Source organism: Chrysemys picta, chromosome 23 (assembly GCF_011386835.1).
Source record: "Chrysemys picta bellii isolate R12L10 chromosome 23, ASM1138683v2, whole genome shotgun sequence".
Classification (NCBI taxonomy): domain Eukaryota; kingdom Metazoa; phylum Chordata; order Testudines; family Emydidae; genus Chrysemys; species Chrysemys picta.
The window spans coordinates 9,971,899-9,990,937 of NC_088813.1; positions in this window are offsets into that span (position 1 = coordinate 9,971,899).

Sequence of the window (19,039 nt, forward strand, 5' to 3'; positions counted from 1 at the left end):
GCTCTATGGGTGAGTGGTGTCTGTTTCCCCAGCTGTAAATGAGAGATCATAACCACCTACCTCTTAGAAGGGCCGGGATGCTGAATTAATGGCACACCGAGAGCCCCATTCCCTAGGGGTTGCTAGAATGACACCTTGGCAGCTGAAATCTCTGAATGAATTTGTCCTTTGCCATTCATGCAGCTTGTTATTTCATTGCTAATAGCTGGGTTTGGGCTCCAGCAATTAAGTGCGTGGGCACGAGCCAAGGTGACACCATCCTCCCCAAGCTTTTGGATGCTTCTGCCGAGAGGCTTTATTATTTTATAACAGGAGACAATGTATCAAACTGGTTGTATTGGTAACTAGCAAACATAGGACCGTCATGCAGAGCACTGAACCATCCTATGTATGTTATGGGGCACTCATCTAATAACGAACTGGGTCATGCTTGTGTGCACTGATGCACTTTACTGGATGGAATTGGAACGGCTTGGCTGTGTGTCGTAGGCCCTATACTGCTGACACTTAAAGGGGATTGTCCTTTACTGTTCAAATGTCAGGGGCATCTGCTTTGGGAGCAGGGGGATCTGAGCTCTGCCCTCTCTGTCAACGTGAAATTGTGGTATGCAGCAGTGACGCATTCAGGGGCCACGTCTTTTTTCCAAAAGTACCATTTTAATCCTCTTGTTAATTGTTGCCAATTAAGGCCCTGATTCAGCCAGGTCCTTAAGCACTTGCTTGACTTGAAGCATGTAACTAGTCAATGTTCATTATTATTATTATTAATTTGTATTATGTACCTAAAATTAGACACAGGCTTAAATACCTGGCTGACCTGGGGCCTGACTGTTGCTAGTGTGTGATTTGGCTGTCTGCATGTTTAACCCCGGAGAGTTGACACAGAGACAGTATAACTGACATACTCTGGAGGACTCCAGATTCCTAGCAAATTTTCTGGCAGGCTATTTTCCCCTCTTTGCAAAGATCTCTCTGGGCGGAACAAACCATCCACCCACTGACTTGGGCTTTTCCACGAGGCAGCCTCTGCCTGTTGATTTAATGAAGCTCTTAGCATTGATTTCATGGCTTTACACTTTGCCCTCGGAAAAGGGATTGTCCATTTAACTGGCATTTTAGTCATTCCCTGCCTAGCTCTCCCCCATTTCTCTGAACATCTGACGTGACAAGGCTCAGGTCCAGAAGCCTCTGTTTCGGTGGCAGCTACGCCCCAGTCGGTCGGTGGGAGGGGAGGAGATCTCAGTAACTGGATCAGGGAACCCGTGAAGTCGGGTCTTTGCAGGTAAGTTGGAGCTAGATCCTGTAACCCTTCCTTACCCGAGTCATCTCGCTGACGATATTGCCAGGGGCAAATGTTCACAAACCTTGAGGCTGGCCTGCCAAAAATACGAGAAAGCAAAGAGTCCTGTGGCACCTTATAGACTAACAGACGTATTGGAGCATGAGCTTTCGTGGGTGAATGCCTGCATCCGACGAAGTGGGTAGTCACCCACAAAAGCTTGTGCTCCAATACGTCTGTTAGTCTATAAGGTGCCACAGGACTCTTCGCTGCTTTTACAGATCCAGACTAACACGGCTCCCCCTCTGATACTTGAAAAATATGAGATTGGCTTCAAAATCATGATTTTTGTAAGCTGGGTTCCTTTTATTTGCCTTCCTTCCCCACCCCCCTTTAGGTCGCGCTTGCTTCATGGTTTCAGGCTTTTCTCTGCAACTATGTGGGCCAGAAACTTTGTATTTAAATGAAAGCCAGGGTGCGCCTGAGTACAGCAGCTGCTGTGAAAAAACCTGCAAGCGTTGGCAAGATGGTGGTGATTGAAATGGGCTTCCTGCTCGGGTGAGTAAGGATTTCAGGCTCAAGCCCTGCACTAGGGAACGTGTTTCATATCGCTTGATCTCGGACGCATTGCTCGGCGGGTGTGAAAGTCAGCGCCTGCTCTCTGCTCTGGAGTCGGGACAGCAGACGCCTGCTCGTTGAGTGTCCTCGGTTGCTGTCTTAGGCACTGTCCTGGGCACGTCCAAGGATGGGCCCATGTTCTCGCTGGTTTAAAAGAGCTGCCCAACGGCCCGAACGAGCTGTCAATCAAAGCACCTCTATGGCTAAAGAAATGCCCTGAGCCCTTTCCTTGGTTCAGCTAGTCCCAGTGCTGGTGAATGGCTGCCGCTTGAGACAACATCCGGTGATTAGCCATCGGTGTTCATAACCCCGCCATTCTGAAATCAGACTTTGCACTTCGCGAACACCTTCAATGAGAGGGATATTTCCCCTCAAAGGTGGGTCAGTGCCGTTAACCCTGGTCTACAGGCAGGGTAATTGGGACAGGAAGTGACTTGCCTGAGGTTGTACAGCAAATCAGTGGCAGAGCCAGGCCTTCCAACTCCTTATTCTCTGCTCCAACCATACTCCTTCCCCGAGCCGGGAGTAGAACATTCATTCCCTAGGCCCTAGTCCCTGGACCTAACTATTGGGTGTGCGACTCCAACTTCATTCGTGAACGTTGGCCATGTACAAACAAGCATCCCAAGGCACGGAGAGCGTCCCCAGCCTGGGGTCTTGCATGGGGCATCTCCCTTCGCACATGAGTTGTGAATGCCCTTAGCTTGCTTTCCTCGGGACACTGTCACTCTCCTTCTCCCTGGGATGAGTGGGAGGAGAGAGGATTCCTTGCGAGGGCTGTCCGGACTAGGTCACTGGATGTTGCAATGGTACGTTCTGTTTTAATGGCATGGTGTCTTTCTCTGGGCTGTGCTAATGGTGGCTTCCAGGGCTCTAAGCCAAAGCTGGCACTATGTGCCAGAAGATGCTTAAGCCACCCACCCTGCTCCTTTCCTTGTCAGAGCCAGGTGCCCCAGACAAGAGCGGTTGCGTCACGTGTCTTTATAGATAAGCGTTGAGAGTGAAACACCAGCGTTTCCTAAGGGATCGTGCTGAAACGTTGCCTAATCACTCAGCCTCCCGAGACAGATACACCGCCCATTGTTCCTTTTCCTTGAGAGCCAAGAGCAACGATTCTCCAGAAGTTAAAGTACTTTCCTGTCCAGCTGGGGCTTCCTACGGCCCCCCCATCTCCAGCATATCCGAGCACCCCACGACCACGAATGAAATCGGTCCTCGCAGCACCTTGGGGAGGTAGGCAACTGCTAGTTATCCCCATTTTATAGATGGGAAACTGAGTCACGGTGAGATTAAGTGACTTGGCCAAGGTTGCACAGTGAGCCTGTGGCAGGACTGGCCACTGACCTGAGATCTCCTGAGTCCTGCGTCAGTGCCTCAGCCATCGCCATCTTTCACACGCACATGCCCACATGCGCGTTCAGCCTGAATCTCTTTTATTCGATGACTTTTGTTCTCTTTGTTTCCCTTAAAGTCTCCCGGTGGGGGTGGGGGTGTCTCTGTAACCTGCTGCATCCTTTCTGCCTCCAAAAGCGGCAGCTGCCCCTGCCCATCAACAAACTTGTTAGCCTTTCAATCTGCTGGGCGACCCGGGCAAGTCACTTCCCCTTTCTGGGCCTCCATTTGCCCATCTGTAAAATGGGGGTGATAAATAACTCCTCCTACTTTGCCTGTCTTGTCTGTTTCGATCGAGGCCAGGCCTGGCTCGTGCTGCAGGTCGGTGCAGCGCCCAGCACAGTTGATCTCGGCGGGGGCCTCTGGCTGCTGCAATGACACACATTAAAGGTCTCCCCAGGCAGGAAACGGAGGGGTTGGTGGCTCTCCGTCACGCTGGCCTGGCTGGTGAAGGGTGGAGGCTGGGAACGGCAGCAAGAAAAGCTCTCCCCACTGCGATGCAGGCGGGAGGGGGCTGCAGGGAGCACGCACTGAGCCCTGCTTCACTAATGGGGCTCGGGGGGCATAGGGACAGACCCCACCCCAACAGGGAGACGAGACTGGAACAGGGAATCCCCAGCTGCTTCCCCTAGTCAGTGCAGGGGTCTTCCCCGTGTCCAACATCCAATCGCTCCCAGGCTGGGGCTGTTCCTTGGCCGCCCCCCCCCCCCCCCCCGGGGCACTTGGGTCACTGCAGCCATGGGCGAGGGAGGGCTGCCATCACGCCAGCCTCTCACGGGGCGAGGGAGCTCGGCTCGGGGGCAATAACCTTTCTGAAGAGGACAGAGTTCGTCCCTCCTTATAGAAAGCTTCTGGTTCCAGGTTCCTGCTGCTCCTGCCAAGGGGCAAGGCACTGGTCTCCGTCTCTGCCAGCTGCGGTCATGGGCTTTGCGTAAGGATGGCAGAGTGCTAACAACCATCAAAACTTGGCACCGAGCTGTCCTAGGCCAAGCGTCACTCCCAGCTGCTGTCTTGGCAGCCACGCTGGGGCCTGTACCAGCAAGAGCTAAAAGCAGGTGGGGGCTACAACGGGAGCCAAACCCCACTAGCTGGGGGGAGGGGAGGTCACAGGCTCGTATCCGGTGTGCTCGGGCACAGCCGAGGGGGTCTGGCAACACCCATCCACCAGTGGGTGATGCTGTCACACCTGAAGCCTGGCCAAGCAGCGGGTGGTTGCTTCGTTGCTCACAACCCCAGCCCCTGAGAGCAGCTGCAGGTCCGTGGGAGCCCCTAGTGCAGAGGGGAAGCTGGGCTCTGGGCTATTTTCCTTACACGGGTCGAGAAGAGGGTGTCACAGGCCGGGGTGGCAGCTGACGGGTGGCAGCGAGATCTTAGTGGAAGAACCTGTCACCATTTCAGCATAACCGCACCTGTATTACCCGTTCCATGGGCCACTCCAGGAGTTCCCGGGCAGGTCTCCAGCCATCACCTGCTTCTGGGCAGGGACTCTGTCCCACCCCCCTTTGAAGGTCACGTTTGAGGCTGCACAGCTCTGTGATTGCTCTCGGGGTACCCAGGACTGTGAGGCCCCTTGTTAGCCCCCCACCTCTGGCAGCTGGGTGTCAACGCCACCAGCCTGTCGGCCACTCGAGCACTCCCCTCTGGGCTCTGCCAGCCTGTCTTTGCCTCACAGGTGAACAATAGGAGCGCCCCAGTCCCCGAGTCCCCTTCGAAGCGTTCGCCTGTGATACCCACCTCCTGATGCTGGCTACTCCCAGGAATCCCAGATCCTCTGCCCCCAAAGGAGCCGGGTACCCCAGTTTCCCAGTTGGCACCATGCTGTGATAGCCCCAGCCTCAAGGCCAGCGCCTGGGCCTTGCTTTCTGCCCAAGGGTGAGAAGCAATGTACAGCCAGTAGTTACAAGGTACCCGCAGCTCTCTCTAAGCAAGCACAAGCATCCCAGAGAAAACATTACAAACGATGCACAGAGCTGAACGCACACGAACCATACCAGGAGTCACTCATCCATCTAGAGGGGCACCAGCTGATCGAAGTCCTTCCGATCGTTCTGCCAGGGTGGGGCCCCTTGGACAGAAGGGCCTGGCCGTTTGCTGGATCAGACCGAAGGCCCTGGGTCAGTTCAAGCTCACCCCGATACCAAAAGCCGTTGGCTCCTCGTCTGTAGAAAACCCAGCTTGCCCCAGCCTACGGGAAGCACCCCAGGGCATGGCACCTCTGGAGAATGGTTAGACACAGTGACTCACCTTAATCAACCCCCCTCCCCAGTGTTTAGTTCCTGGAGGAGCAGTGGTCACCTTCCCCCCATGGAGCAGAACCCAACCCTACATAAACCAGCCAGAGATGTCATACAATCGCTGTGTAGCCGCAAAGTTCTGCAGCCCCCTTCTGAGCGCCGGGCAAAGCGCAGTGCCTGGGAGAGCTGAGTGTGGCCTGGTGAGCCGAGGAGCCGGCTCGGAGCTGCGGGCTCTGGGACATGCACATAGTCACTGCGCTGAGGTTTCACTGCCCTTGTGAGAGCTCGTAGGGCCGTTTCCTTGGTTAACAGCGCAAGGCAGGTCATCGGGCTGTCGGTGCCACCGGGAGCTCGTCAGGTGATGTACGAACTTCCAACCCCCACGTTTCTGGCAGAGAGCAGCGCTTACTCAGTGCAGGCCCATGCAGAGCGACCCGTGGCCTCAGCGGGAGGTTAGCCTGAGTAAAGCACAAGGAAGCAGTGAGTAAGGACACCAGCAAAGAAAACACAGAGCTGCAGGTTCAGGGCAATAACAGTGATCCTGCTGCCTACCAGCCAACGGGCATTACACAGCCAGTGTCAACCCAGGGCAATAACTGCCCAGCCACTGAGCAGCCACGCTCAGCACGCCCGACAGACACAAATAGCACGAACTCTTGAATTGGCAAGCAGGGCAGGTGCTAATGAATCGCTGAAGCCAATCACTCAGTGACCTTTCACTCCAGGCACCGCCGCCTTCCAGCGTGTCTCGGCGAAGCTGGGGGCAGCTTGCCCAGAGCGCCCGGGACTGCAGAGGGGCATTTCTGTAGTGCACGGTCGCTGAAAAAACAGCCACGGGCACGTGACAGCCAGACGGCCCCGCCCCTCCGGCGCCACGTGCAGCATTTCACGCCAGTGCAGAGCGAGTGTGACATGCTACCCGGTTGGCATGGCAGTGCTTTGGACCTCCCTGGTGCACCCATGCAAACGACCACACAAGGTGCAAGGCAGGATTGAGCCCAGGGTTCACTCAGCCCCGTTTAAAGCACTGGAGGGAGGGTTAGGCCTGGGTTAACTGCCCCGCTTGTCTACCTGCCCACACTGCATCAACGCCCAGGGAGAAAGTCACTGGTGAGCTGCAGCCCTTTTACGCGGCCATAGCCAGTTCAGAGGGGCTGTAAGCCCCACCCTGCCATGGAATATCCTGGCACAAGAGTCCATCTCGGGGGGTCTCAGAGCCCAGGGCTGCACCCCCAGCTCCTAGGAGCTGTCGTGGGAGCAGGCATCGGAGGTATTGGGGCAGAAGGGAGAGCGGCTGAGGGTGTCAATGCCCCAGCTGTTCTGTGTCCCTGCGGTGGCCCTTGGGCTGAACTGGCCCCCGCCTGGGGGAGGTGCACGTTGCCCCCTCCTTGCCAGCCCTGTGCCAGCTGTAGCGCTGGTGCAGGGATGGACCTGGGTCTCACTCTCTGCAGTGATTGTTTTGGGGGGGGTTGCCCCGAAGACCTGTCCACCTGTGATTTACAGGCCCTACAATTCACCCTGGATGCAGCCCCATCAAACCCCCCACAGCTCTCTGGAGTTTGCTTAACACAGAAGAGGGAGCTAAGGGCACTGTGTATGGGGGGGGGGGGGTTGGAAGAAGGTGTGAAGACGAGGGTAGCAGAAGGGAGATAAAGCGGTGAGCAGAGTGGACAGGGCAGGCGGTGGCAGGGTCAGCAGACCAAGAGGCAGCGTCAGGGTTTAGAGGGGCAAACGAGAAGCTGTGGAGGGCGAGAGGGAGCCAGGGAAGGGGCCCGGCCGGAGTGGTGGGAGAGGAAGAGGCTTTCAGCAGCAGGGTTTGCGTAGATCAGCCTGAGTGACCCCGCTAGCCCAGCTCTGACGTAAGCCCCGTCCTGGGAGATGCTGAGCGCCTGTATTTCCCGCTGGCCCACTGCCAGCTCCGGAGGGGAAGTCAGGCTGGTAGGTGGTGCCAAGGCCAAGTGCTCCCAGCACAAAAGAGCTCCAGGTTTGCTGCCTAATTGGTAAGTGTCACTGTGACAAATGGGCAGAGATTGTATCCGTTAGCTAATTAAGTACGCCTGGCAAATATTTACCTGGCAGACCCCACTCGCTTGCTGCCTTCGTTAGCTAATGGGCTCATTTATTCAGCTTAGGTCAATGCTTGAAAAACAAACGAATTATTAACGGCTCCAGAAACACCGTTTGGAATTGGTGCCGGTCACTGGCAGGTACACGTGGCAACTGCCGACGCTAGAGCCGCTGCAGGCAACGTGTGTGTGGAAAGGACCTTACAGGTGGGACCTGGGATGGACCTGGCCCCAAATCCTCCAGAGCTGCTCACCCCTTAATTCGGGGCGGGGAGGAGACAAATCCCAAACTGGCATCAAATCCAGGTTTTGTGGTTTAGAGGATAGGAATTGGGGCCTATCCCACAGAGTTCAGAGCCCTCTAGTTCAGGGGTTCTCAGAACACATTTTTTGGTGGCCTCAGAGTGCAGCCACCAACTCTTGCTGGTGGCCACTCTCACACTTTTTACGAAAATACTTAATTAACTTTAGAAAGAACAAATAAATATGCGCATACGCACGTCCAACTCATTGTAATGTATGTATTGCTAGCTAGTAAGCCTGTTGTGAAAAGTGATATTAACAAACTTACAAGTATCACTTTTCACAGAAGACTTACTCTGCCCCGGCAAGCCTGGGGACAAACTAAGCCCTGGATGCGGGGCCGGGTAGGCAGAAGGGGCCGGGGCAATCGAGTTGGGGGGTGGAGCAGGGGGAGACAGTGGGGGCCAGAGTCTGAAGCCCTGTGGCCATAGCTCCGTGGCTGGGGGACGGGGATGAAGCCTGAAGCCGGGTGGCCGGAGCCTGCCACCCCACCACCCCTGGGACAGTGGGGAACTCACCAGCTGCCAGCTCCTCCAACGTTGTGCCCCAGCTGTCTCCAGAGGGGGGCAGGGCCCAACCCCTGCTTGCTTGCAGCCCCAGCAGACAACACCAAGGTGGTGCATCCAGGAGCAATGGGGGGGGGGGGGAGGGATGGGCTGCTGCTTTGCCCCCTTCCCCCAATCACAGCCCAGGAGGCTGTGGCTGCAAGAAAAGCCACTGGTGGCCACACGTGGCCATGGTGGCCGCATTTGAGGAACACTGCTCTAGCGGGCCTCTCTGGCGTCTGTTGTAGGAGACACCAGAATGCTGCCGGGTTAGCGGCCTAGGTCGGTAGCCAGGCTCGTATATCTGTCCATAGGGAATGACCGGGGCTCTCCGGCAGCGATCTGCCAGTGTGACTTTCCCCTAGTCTTCATGCTGCGTAGAGAGCAAGGACCCAAGCGTGGCTGAAGCCCAGGTGGGACCCTGAGCAAAAAGCAGGGAATGCAGAGCTCAGGGAAGGCACCAGCCTGCCCCAAAGTTGTGCTCATAGGCTTCCGGCCTAGCCCTGCTCCCCCTGAAAGCAACACAGAGCCTTGAACTAAGTACTGAGCATGCAGCCGCGTATGTGTGTACGGGGGCTTTATTCACACCAATAGCCCCTGTGCAGTCAGCGCCGCCGTGCTCGGCTGCACTTGCAGGAGCGGAGCCGGGTTGGCATCAGCAGGCGCAGGACTTCCTGGTGGCTGATGCTCGGGGCTAGTCAGGCTCCTTCATTCACTTCCCTGGGGGTGGGTCAGGCTGTGCCGCTGCCCCAAGGGAATAGTCAGGGAGGGACTTTCTGAGGGGCCCCTGGGAGACTTGCTCCCCCAGAGCTCTCTGCCCCGGGGTTTGTGGTGGCAGGAAATGAACTGCCTGTTGCAGGGAATGCGGCACGCCCGGGAGGACACCAGCGAGCACTGGGAGTGAGTAACTCTATGGCCGGAGCTGGTACATGTGCATCAGGACAGGGTCCACTTTACCCCATCTGCCTGCTTGTTGGCGTCAGTCTCTGGGCCCGGCCGCCAGGGGAGCGAACGTGGTCTGGGAGCCACCAGCAGCCATACGAGCCGCGTTCAGGCAGCCTGGCCTACGGCGCAGATGGGTCCCTCTCCCATGTTCTCGGAACAGCCAGTACCTACTGTCTGCTTCCCTTGGGAGGAGGGAGGGCAGGCCCGGAGCCTCAGCTGGGAACGCCAGCGGCAGCTGAAGCTGCTCCGACATGCCAAGGAGCGGTGTGATCAGTCTATCTCCCTGTTGTTTGCCTGTGCAGAGCTGACACACTGCCACTGGTGTCCCCCCCCCCCCACACACACACATGGCCCTGGGAACATGGCGATGGTGCAGCCCAGTGCAGAGGGAAGGAACATGAAACAGATGGTCAGTGATGACACCCAGCGGGTGCCAGCCTGGTGTGTTTGTTACAGGAAGGGTGCATGGAGGCTGCCCATCCACTGCCCTCTGCAGCAGGCCCTGCGCACCGCAGAATTGCAGAGACTTCACTGCACCAGAGAAATGGGGAGTCAGGACACCTGGGCGTGGGAGGTGCACAGCTGTGCTTCCAAGGGCCCCCTCTCCTGCAGCATGCTAGGAGGGCAGGGGCAGGGCAGGTGAGGGGTAAGGCCAGGAACCCCCAGCTAATCCTGTGCATCTCAGCAGCATGGCATACTTTCTCTCCCGTCGAGTGGAGTGAGTGGATGAGCCCTGGAGGTTGGAGGTGATTCCCTGGCCAAGACAGGGCTATAGAGAGAGCCCCGGGATTACTGCCTGGGTAAGGAATCCCTCATTTGTTGTTTGCATGAGCCCTGATCGACAGACAGCCTGACACCGCTGCCTCTTCTCACAGCAGCTCTCTCTTAACAGCAGCGGGCTCTGGAAGACGAAGGGCAACTGGGGATCCCCGTTCCCACCAGAAGCATCCCACCAGGTGCCAATCCCCAAGATATACATCAATACATGGACCCCACCATCATCTATGGGTTGCCGATTCCTAAACAGTCACCGGAGGCATTTGGTGTCATTCTGTGACCCTGCGTCACTGTAATAACACCTTGCACATTGGTAGCGCCTTTCATCTTAGGCACTCAAAGCCCATTACAGGGACTCATTAAGCCTCCCAGCAGCCCTGTAAGTAGTAGTATCATCATCATTATTATAATTTCCATTGTGCAGAGAGGTAAACTGAGGAACAGAGACGTTTAAGTGCCTTGCCTAAGATCACAGAGGAAGTTGGTGCCAGAGCTTGTAATATTCAGGAACTCAGAAGTTGTCTCACCCCTACCCACCAGAGTAAACACACTGCTGTAGCCCAGAACAAGTTGTGTGCGCTAACCATAAACCAACATGGTCTATTTGCACTTGTGGCACACCGGAGCTAGCCATGGTAAATTCTGCAGTGTCCTGTCTGTAGTGTGGCATAGTTGGGGTTGTACATTAGGCCACTTTTTTGCTCTGAAACATTCTCTCTTCCAAAATCTTAGCGCTCCCCCCCCACTGGAGACGAGTGTAACCCAGCTATCCACAGGAATCATTTAGCCCCAAACTCCAAGGGCTGCCAAAGTATTTGCGAGGATAATTACATCTATAGCAATCTAAAAAGCAGGCACTATAATGGCCGACAGTGGGAATTCACCCAGTATTGGGAGGGAGCGCCCCTGGTAGCACCTGTGTGACAGGAGTATTTAGAGGCCCCAGCCAAGATCAAGGCCGCCATCATGCTGAATGCTGTATATATAGTGACAGACAGTCCCTGCCTGCAAGAGCTCACAATCAAAATAGGCGAGACAGACACAGGAAGTGCGTTGTTATCCCCATTTTACAGATGGTGAAATGAGGCCCAGCGTGATCAAGTGACTTGCCCAAGTTCACACAGGGAGTCAGTGGCGTAGCTGAGAATTGAAGCCAGACGAGGCCCTTAGGCACAAGACCATCCTCCTTCTCTGTGAAAGCAGCTGGCTCAGTCTGGTGAGGTGGTGTCTCGCTGTCCCAGCCAGGGGCTGGTGGAAGGGGCTGAAATAAGCATTTTCGGCACAATTTGGGCAATCCCATCTCAAGCAGGACCAGGTGAAACCACTTTGCTGATGCTCTGCCAAAGTGCTGACAGGGGGTATCTCAGTTTGTCCTACTTGGGCAGGTGTGATTCCTACCGGACCATGATGGGGGTGGAGCCCAGCACAGCCAGTGTGGATTGGGAGAGGTTTAGCCGTCTGAGCACAGGAGTAGGAGTCAAGTACTTGGGGCAGGGGGCGAGTCTCATCTCAGATCTGACACTCACTGCCCTTGGGCACCGACCCTCTCTGCACCTCAGTTTCCCCACCTCTACAATGGGGGCAAATACTGGCCCGTCTTACCGTGCTGTGAGTCTTTACTTAGTTCAGCTTTGAGAAATTAGGCCCCCGAGACCAAACGGGAGAAACCATTTCCCCAGAGTGAGAAATCAAGGATCCTGGTGAGAAATCAGCAAAGGGTTTTTTTCCCTTGGGGGCACTTTTGTTCTTGCCTCCTTAAAAAACATCTGCAAGGAGAAGGGAATTGTGGAGACTTGCAGGAATGGGAGAGGAAGGCGCAGGGATTGTTGGTGCGAATCCACCGCGATCGCAGAGGTGGGAAGGCTGCCACAGGCCAGGTGAGCTGATGGCACATCGGAGGCTGTTATAAGAAACTCTGCCCCCAAATCAGCCCCTTCAACAAACAAACACAAATACTGCGGGAAGCTGCAACATTCTGACTTTGCCTTATCCTCCGAGGCACATGCATTTGCAAGGCTTCTGCAAGGAGGTAGGAAGGAAGGGGTCAGATGCTGAAGAGGACCTTCAGATTGCTTGTTACCGTGATCCCAAAGGGACCAGCCCAGCACGCCTAGGCAGAGCTGAATTCAGGTCAGCAGCTCGTGGGCCTGCTGAACCTTGGTGTGCTGCTTATCAGTGACCTCACACCAGCAAAACAGGGGTCCACTATCCACAACGATGCAAGAGTCTTCTCCAGCCAAAGGAATTCACGTGTCATCTGTAGGCCACTATACGTAGGTTGGATGGATTTTTACCAGCCACCAGAATGAGAGACAGCTCCTGGCGACCAACGCACGTGCAAAAGCAGATGGGCTGCCTGTCCAGAGAGGTATGGAGTACTTGTGAAGCCTCCTCAGCACATGAAGAGCCAAAGGTTGAATAATTTAATGCCGCAAATGGAGAGAAGTCCAGACAATTTTTTTTGTGTGGGGGGGGTCACATTGTCCCAAATCCTGAACTATACTAGTCATTAAATTATGGGAAGCTTTAGTTCATATGCAGATACGCCCACACCATGCTTCATGTCCTCCCCTTGCAAATCCCGTCTCTCCATTCTGCTGTGGCAAGACCTAGTCAGCATAACTTCATGGGAGGGAGACCCTGGAGTTCACTGAGTGTGAAAATTCACCACTGTGCCAGGGGCTAGCCCACAGCGTAGAAACCATTAAAGTCCTTAGCGGTAAGCAGTGTATGTAAGACTTGTACTGGCCCCCTGCACTGCACGCAGGTGGGTTTTTCCCTCTGGGAACTCTCGGACTTGTGTAGCTGGCTTTGACAATAGGGAGGTGAACTCCAAGGTCTCCTCGCATTTCTTCCACCCAACCAAGATCTTACCCACTCCGAGGCCGAGGTATCCTGATCCTAGTGGACCACAGAAATCCTGACCAAGCCCGGGTGAAAATGTGGATTGAAACTCTGGACTGTTTCCGTAATGGAGGACACAGTTCATCTCAGCAGCACCTTTGGAACCATTTGGGGGAATTCTGACCCCAAGGCCTGCTCCAAAGTCTACCAAAATCACTGGAATGCCTCCCATTGACTTCAATGGTCTTTGGCTCAGGCCCCTCCTGTCTAGCTGTAAAACAACCTTTAGAGCTTAATAATACTAGCACCTTCCAAAGTGCTTTATAGCCACTAATTAACCAGACCTCACAACACCTCGGTGAGGAATTTGCGTGTTGTTATCCTTCATCTCACAGCCGAAGCTCAAGGTTACACTGTGAGTCAGGGACAGAGCTGACAACAGAATCTAGGCCCTGCCCTAACCACTAGTCCACACTCCCTCCCCAAGTCATGCTGTGCATCTCCCGGCCCAGTTTGTGACAAATGGTAACTCAGATGCTTTATTGGTTTGGAGGCTTGTGGCACGACTGGCGACTGCAATGCACCTGTCTCTGCTGGCCCCTTGTCCTCACACACCTGTGATCCCTACCCCATTTCAGTCGGCTTATTCACAGATTGTCCCAATCCTAGCTTGTGAGCTCTCTGCAGCAGGGGCTATCTGTTTGTACCGTGCCTAGCACAATGGGGCCCAGATTTCAGGAGCCAAGGTAATGTAATTTGTTTAGACTGGTAAAGCAGCATTAAGCACCGATCCCACCCTCTGGGCTCTGGGCCGTGATTTTAAAAAATATCTCCGTGTCGAAGCATAATTCAAAAAGAATCCGAAGGTTCATTTTCAGGTGCTTGTTGGCCAATTCTTCCAGTGATTTTTAAGCTGCATCATTATACTCTGTGCTAGCATCTGCAGTGTGTCTGGGAACCCCCATAAAGGCCATGAAGCCTTTGGAAACATGAGACACATTCACTATGAATAAACAGGAGCTATCTAAAGAGATCAGTTTGTGAAGGGAGGTTTCTGACACAGAAGCGAGAGAGCACTCCGCCTCCTAAATCCACATCCACCACCTCAAAGGCAGCTGTGTTTATACAGAGGGTGCCCTGCGCATTAGCATCAGATCTTGGGAAATCACTCCCAACTGTGTGTTTGGGGAGGACCAGCTGGGGTCTGGACAATGTGGTCAAGTGATAGAAGGGCCCGGGGCCCCCATATCATGGGATGGAGTGAAGAGACATCTCCCCAAATGGCAGTATAGCTGTACATGATCCCATGGGTTTATTCTGGAGTGACACTGGTGAAAATGAGATCAGAACATGGCCCCGGTTCTCTCGGATGTTGTGGAGCCCATCTGAGTAACAGCAGCTCCGTCTTTAATGTCTAAGCCCTGGCAGCAGGAGCAGCGGTGTTTAATGATGCCCTGCTAGGGCTGGAGAGCCCCTGAGACCTTCTTTTCCTCCCAAACTCTTTGTGGATTTGGTCGTATCTTATTTTCTCCCAGCCCTTCCCTGCCTGCTAGCCCCAAGTCCACCTCCTTGTCTTCTGCTGCCCTGCACATCTCCTGCTGCCCTCCACTGTAGCCTCAGCCCCTCTTCTCTCAAAGGTACCTTGATAAGAGACCCATTGAGGGAATTTGAGGCTGGTGAAAGGTGCAGGTGCCCGACCACGGCTCAGATATCCACATCCTCTTTCCATTGGCAGAGGAGATACAACAGGGGCAGTAGCAGCAGTGCAAGCGTCCCACGCGCAACCCAGCTGCTAGGCCCTGTCCTTGATCTGCAGGAATCGCTTCCAAGAGTGAGAGGTAACACAGTTGTCTTCACGGCCCATTCAATCTCCGATCTCTGCTGTGACTGCCCTGGAGGCATCGGTAATGGCGACTTTAGCCATATAGACACCTGTGCGCTAGGAACTGGTGAGACCCACCCTCCTCCTCCTGTGCCACAGAAACTTTCCCCCTCCTACCTCTAGTTCCATCCTCTACTCCATCACCCAGTCCCTGATTTGGAGGTTTCCCTGCTGCCGTCTGCCTCCAACACCTCGAGGAGTCCATGTTTGCTTGTTTGGGAAAAGCCTTTTAGATGGGACAAAGCCACAGTCTTGACTAAACCTTTTAACGTCCCTAAAAAGGGGCCACCACCTCTTCCACCCCATTCTAATCCTCTGAACAAGCCAGTTTCTGCCAGTCCATGTCTAACAAAGCCCCATTCAGGAAAATCCCAGAGGGGCCCCCGGTCACCCACCCACCCGATTGCCACCCCACCCACTGGAATCCCAAAAGCCACCCAGTGCCTATCCAGATGATCCCCTGCCATGCCAGTGGTACCTCAGCATCCCTCCTGCCTGTTTGGTCAAACATCCCAGTCTTATGGAGAGAAGCAGGAGGCATTCGAGTAGGATCTTCTCTCCGTGAACCCATCCATTGGAAACCCAGTTTGGAATTCCTCCTTTCTCGGCTGTTTTCCTAACCTTAGACCAGCTGGGACATGTTCCTGGCTCCATCCCAGGCTGTTACCAGCAAGACCAATAACAGTGAAGCGAGTGTGTCTGCTTTCTGCACTTCCGGGTGGGAGCAGGTTTAAAGGCAACAGAGCTGACCGCTGCTTACGCGTTTCAGGCAGCATTTAACTCTGTAAGACTAATAAACCTTGTCTCCACTGCCCTTTCCTCACTAAAGCTACCCACTGTCACTAAAGATGGCACAGATCCACCTGTGATAGACCAAGGTGCCATAAACCACTGGCATTTTAACTGCTATGTCGTCAACACCTGTTCTAAGCACATACACACTAGCCAGGTCATGGCAGTTTCAGTATTACAGGACATTTCATAATTTTACTGCATGCTGCCCAGCACGCAACCCGATCATAGCTCCCAGCGTCAGCTCTACCAGTTGGATGCATTTGCTATAAATAGTAGCAAAGATGGGCTCCCAGTTCCATTTACGCTCACCAGACACCACTAACTTCACGTGGGGCAAAGATCGAAACGTTTGAGGTTCATTTATTAAAATGGGACAACTAGTACTCAATAGGTGGCTAGTACAATCCTTATTGAGCAAGAATAAATTAACCCTGACCTATTTTCTGCCTCCTGAGTTTTTCTCTCTGGCTCTTTTGGCTAATTCAGTTCTAAACACTAACTGTGGAGCTCGGTATTCAGGCTGTGTTTAATTTGCTCATTCAGTCAGCCGGTGTTATTTTCCTCGGTTCCCAGAGCGCCTTGCTCTTCTCAGAAGCCGGTGGCAATGTGCATCTCTTATGTAATTAACCGGACATTTCCTTTCTTCCAGAAATCTGCACCACCTTTTTTCTTCTCATCAATAATCCAGCCCTCTGTCACCTGAGCCGCTGTCTGACATCTTAGCGTGTCTCAACTCATCATGTCTTGGAGGCAAATTCTGCTCTGCATGAGTGCAGTGCCCAATCAGTAGGACTCATGGGAGCTGAAGCCCCATAAATGAATCTCTCCACTGACTCGCCTTTCCCACCACATCCAGCACAAACTACTTGTCTTCATTTTTAGGGCCTATCTCCACCTTAGCTATCATCTCATATACATGACTGAGCTGCCAGCTCTGCCTCCACTCCCCCAACAATGCCCGCTTGGAGCGCTCAGTGGTCTAGTTTGTCGTCTTTCTCCCATGCCACCTCTTATGTGTGGGAGGAGGAGCTCCCCGTAAAAATCTGAAAGACCATCTCGTTGTGCTCCAAATCCCGCCTTAAACCCCTCTGGGTTGTGATGCCTACAAAACATGAAACAATAGCTAGGCAGGGGGCGCTGTGACTGCTGTTGGTTCCACTGATCATAACTGTTTCCCTGTTAGCGGGTGTTCCTTCCCCTCCTCCCCCAGCAACCCCTGTCTGTTCATTGTATCCACCTGTTGGCTCTTGTCTTCTAGTTTGATTGTAAGTGAAATGGGGCAAGGACTGTCTTTTTGCTATGTATGTGAACGATGTCTAGCACAAGGGACCCTGACTGGGCCTTGCAGGGGTTACCGCAATACAAAGAGTACAAATAATGTTGGTGTGTAGATGGGAACTTAGGCATGTCCTTGATCCACGGTAGAGCTTTGGGAAGTCCGAGTTCCACATAGCCAGACTCCGAGAGGGAACGTATTGCAAGATGGGGGCCTAGGGCTTTAGCACAGATCAGAGACCCAGTTATCTGCACTGTAAAATGGCCCAGCGCATTAATCACCTTGGGTGTCACCTGCGTCGTGAGCAGGTTCCTGGAATGTCCGAAGCTGCAGGGCAGATGGACATTTAGATTGTATGTTCCCCCAGTTAGTGAACGTGCCAGACTTTCTGTTTAATCAAATGCTGCGTGCATTTGCCGTGCCATCACAGCATATAAATCACCAGCTATAATAATAACCATTATGATTAAAGGAGGAGTTTCAAAAGCACCAAAGAGAATTAAGAGCACAAGTTCCAATTATTTTCAATGCAATCTGTGCTCCTAAATCCCTTACATGCTTTAGAAAATCTTCCCCATTATTCTTTCAGGCTCAGATTTTCAAAGGCACTTTCAGGGACATGTGGGTGCTTAACTGCTTTGTTCCAGAACTGTGCAGCCTTCTTCCTTCCCTCTTTTGAACGTTTCCCGGGGTCGCTTTCTCAGACAGCAACTTGTCTCTTAGATCCTACTAGAATGCCTCCTCAGTCAACCTTAACCATGCCCAACATCTCCCCCACTCCCCCAGCCCTCTTCAATTCTCTCTCCGAATGTGACTAAAGCCATGTTTAATAAATCCAGAGTCTGAAACGCTACGGTGGTGTTGGCTGCCTGCCAAGACTTTATCATAAGATAACAGCTTCTGTGGCAGGACAATGCCAGACTAGACAGAGCTTTAATATGGCTTAATAGCACCGGGGCCAGCGTTACGTGCTCTGCTTCTTGGGCAGGACTCCTAGGTTGGTGGCAGAGCTGAAAGAGTGGAAGTGTATAAACAGAGGCGCTTCTCCGTACGAAGGTCGTATTCTCACGTCACTTTCGTTTCGTTTCAGTTGGTTATGACTTATCATAAAACACCATGAAACATAGGCAGTCACAGGGCCCGATCCTGCTCTGACTTACACCCTGGCAACTCCACTGAAGTTAAATGGATTGCCTGGGTGTAACTAAGGGCAGGATTTACTTGTGCTCATAGGCAAAAGGCAGCAACTATCATCCCTGTTTATGCAGCCCTCTGTTCCCAGTGCTAGGAGAGCCTCTTGGCTGGAAGGGAATGATCAATCCCATTGCTCCATCCGCCATGAAGGACAGGACAATGCTGGTTCTTTCCCTGTCTCCCTAAAGAGTGACATATGGCCCCTCGGTCTCTTTCTCCTCTCTGGGGCTGGGTGTAATCTGTGCTGTGAGGTGTGCAGACGTCATGGGCAGAGAAGCAATATTTTGACACTTTTAGGGATGCCACTGCACCCAAGAAACTAGCATTTGGAGTATCACAGCAGCATCTCAAGGCATACTTAATCTTGCCTCAGTGTGTGTGTGGGGGGGATGTACTGAGTGATCTCTTGAGATCACTTCCAGCCCTACATATCTATGACTATCTTCTTCCATGAGCAGAGGAGCCATTTCTCATATTAACACATCTGCCGGAATAGCCTCCCATGTCCTGTGCGCCACGCAGTCTCCTCCTTCAGATCCCTCCTTCCCCAGCCCAGACCTGGTTCTGGATGCTGCCCCCAAATCTTAATATATTGCAGTAAGCTGCATAAATAACGCTAAGGACATCACGATCTTTCACTGTTGCAGCCTTCGTTCTTCCATACCCACTTCCTCCACCCTTTATCGCTTCTCACTGAGGAAACTCCAGTTTCCATTGTAAGATCCCTGGGACAGATCTTCCTTTGTTAGTTGGCTATAAATTCCACCACTTGCAACTCTGGGGCTGCATAAATGTCATTGTGAAACGTGAACCCTCTGGAATCCAGAAATAACATTTACACATTAAAAAAAGGTTCGGAGATGAGCCAATTCTGAAAAGAGAGAAAAAC